Raw genomic sequence first — 3507 nt, forward strand, 5'->3', positions numbered from 1 at the left:
CTCAACCCTCAACAAACACACACAAAAAAGGAACATGAATAAACAAGGCAACAAAATCCCCCCAGAAAACTATCAACTCTTCTGAACCAGACCCACGGGGAACCAGAGGAGAGGAAAGCAGAAACTAGACAGCCACGTGGTATAAAATAATTAAAGAGGAAGTAAAGAAACTCAGCACATAACCCAAAAGGTAGTGAAACTGTCCTTCAAAATGACAAATGTGGTTATGGGAGAAACAAATAAAATATTAGGAGAGCTGATTAAAATGGCTCAAAACACAAATGACAAATTTACCAAAGATGTAGACTCCACAAAAAGGTGCCAAACAGAAATCTAGAAGACAAAGAATTCATGAATAGCAGAAATGATCTGTGTGATAACAGAGTTTCAGAAATCAAAGACAAAATGGAAATATGTGACAATTTATCCAGAGAAGCCTTAAAAGCAATAAAAGAGCAAGAAAAATTCATCCAACAGCTATAGATGATGCTAAGAAGACTAATCGAGGCTAACTGGAGTTAGAGATAAATTAGAAGACATGGAATAAAATGTCTGTTTACAGAAGTCACAGCAGAAAACTTCCCAAGTATGAGGAAACAACTCAACATACGGTAAGCGAGGCTTATAGAATGTAAAAAAACCACAATTGAAAGAAGAAACTTCCCATGATACATCATAGATAAAGTCCTAGGTGCCCAACAAAGAAATAGAATCTGGCTGGGGATTTAGCTCAGTGGCACCATGCCTGCATCTACAAGGTCCTGAGTTCAATCTCCAGTACCAAAGAAAAAGGAAAACAAGCAAACAAAAAACAGAATCTTAAAAGCTATCATAGAAAAGCAAAAAATCATCTATAAAGGTTAACCCATTAGGACTACAGCAGACTTAACACAAACTTCAAAAACTGGGAGAGCTTGGAATTAAGTGTTTCAAGCCCTAAAAGAAAACAACTTCCAGCCCAGACTAATATATTCTCAAAAGTTTCTTTCAAAATCAATCAAGAAACAAGAACATTTCATAACAAACAACATCTTCAGAGATACATGAGCACCAAATCAGCACTCCTAAAATATTCAAGAATATCCTATACAGAGACAAGGAAACTAGCAATGCCAAAAAATCAGATGGAATGAATACATCAATATGTGAATGAATGAAAATAAGCCTTTCCTCCTTTTAAGTTGATTTATTTCAGATATTTTGCCACAGCAAGAAAAATTTGACTTACATGTGTGTCCATACTCTATATCCAATGGTAAAGAGGCTTATGACACATAAAATGGTCAAAGAAAAAGGAACAAAACCCTGGACTAAAAGGAAGATGCCAAATTGCTCTATTCCTGGGATTCCTTCTCTCCTACTGGAGATACCTTCGGAATCAACAGAGTGCATTAGGCAGCCACCTGCTGGAGGCGGCCTCCAGGATGGCACCTACTTAGTATCTCTGGCCACTTCAAAGGAATGACATAATAACAGGGCATCTTCTTATGCCCACAAGGTTTAGGTTCACTTGGAGGTTAAGACATAGCCCTGGATTATATCTGGCCTGGGATGCTTTTGGCCATGGGGAAGACTTCTGAACTTTTGCTGGTTCCAGCAAGTGCTGCAAATCCAGGAAGCTCCAGAAGAAGTCTGATTCCTGGAAGAAATGATTAGAAGCTCATGGATTTTTCTAGTTACAGCATTGTGCAAAGATCTTACAGTGTTTTTTAAGAAGCCACCATGTGACAATGTGTCATATGCAGGGTTACTACTAGTACAGCCATGTACGTTATTGAAATATTAAATGTTCCTTGGCCGTTTGTAAATACCCACTTGTTGTAGCTGCTTGAATACCCACTCCACCTCCATATACCCTTGTCTTAGGGAGCCCCAGTTCCCAAAGTGGAATAGCCTTGGAAACGGCCAAGTCTTCTGCGCATCCTATGCCCTTGTGTGATTCTTCCTCCCTCCACCTCCTACCCTCATTGCTTCTAGAGCAATTTTAGACACCAGGATTCCTAGGATTGCCATCCTATAGGAAAACATACCCAGTACCCACCTGGTTACCCCACACTGCCTCACCCTGCTACCTATCCCTTTGGAGAACTGTGGAATCCACAATGGATCATTCAGTTCCAATATTTTTAATGTCTCCAAGGTCACAACTATCTTACCCTGCCCTTAAATCTCTGCCATTTTCACAGAGAATATACCAGGGGTTATTCTTGCTGAGATGCTCCTGTGAGCGACTGAAATATTGTTACCCTACCGCCTTGTACTGTCTGTTTGACATAGGTGAATTTCCAACCCATTAGAATCTTACTTATCTTTAAAGACCGGAAACCCATAGGTCAGAGTTTCCTCTTTATGTGGGTTAGCCAAAACTGGTTGGATCTAAGATGTTTGCCAGTGAGCACCAAACAACCTCTAACTTCATTAGGGTCCCATCCGCAAGCTAAATGCACCCACAATGCCATGAGTGTTGACAATTGCCATGGCAGAACCAGAATGAACCACAAAACCAGCGAAAAGTAGTGGTACCCAAATTCCTGGAAAATCTTCACCCATACTCAGAAAAGACACAAATACTCCTCCTCTTGATTAGCCTATCCCCCTCATTTCTTTTATACCATATCTGTAACCTCCAGACTGAGAATAGTTCAAGAATCTCCTTTGTGAGTTTAACTCTGCCTTCTATTCTTGGTCAAGAGTAAAATTTTCAGGACTCAGTCTTACTGAGAGGGAAAAAAGATGCAGTTTGGGGTCCAAAATTGGTAATAATAACACTTCTTCTATTACCAGCCGATGAACTGGAATTGATAAGGGCAGGTGACAGTGCATTATGGGAGAGGCAGCTCCTAGATGCTTTGCCTCCCTGAACCAACTCCCTGCAGGGGCTCAAACACTGTGGGCCTCAGAGGCTGAGGACATGGCACCCTTGCTCATTCCCTCCGAGTGCACATCTAAAACAACCGGCAGTCACTGAGATCTGGTAAACACCATGTACGACATCCTATCCCCAAGTGGGGCGCCTTGTTTCAGTTTGAAAGCACTTAAGAGGTAGACAGCCTTGTGAGAAAATCAGGTAAAAGTTTGGACATTTCCCCATTAATACAAGGAGTCCTACCCAAACATTTTCTGCCATCTTCACAGGCTGGCATGTTACTTCCAACCCTAAATGTCGAACAATGCCTTTGAACATCACTCAACAATGAAATGTATGATGGTTTTTGTGGTGGCTGCTGGGCTGTTGCTAATGGCAGCCTGGTTGGACGGCCAGCTGGTGGAGCTTTCCTCCTCTTGCAGTCGGCTGGGCCCTTGGTGTGAAAATAGCTGAGCGGATTTTCTCACTCTACCACTTTTGAGCTATGCACCCCGGGGAGCCACTTGGGATCTCCAGTCCTCAGGTATTTATCTGAAACACAGTTGGTGTGAGTTTAATAGGAAGGTAAGAGGCTCAGCCTCATGACTAACATTTAACAAGGACCCTGGTCCTTTATTATTCTTGATGGGTTTTTTTTTAAT

The sequence above is a fragment of the Heterocephalus glaber genome, unplaced genomic scaffold (assembly GCF_053883595.1).
Source record: "Heterocephalus glaber isolate CG9 unplaced genomic scaffold, H.glaber_assembly_v1.0 deba00000676, whole genome shotgun sequence".
In the NCBI taxonomy this organism is placed as follows: domain Eukaryota; kingdom Metazoa; phylum Chordata; class Mammalia; order Rodentia; family Bathyergidae; genus Heterocephalus; species Heterocephalus glaber.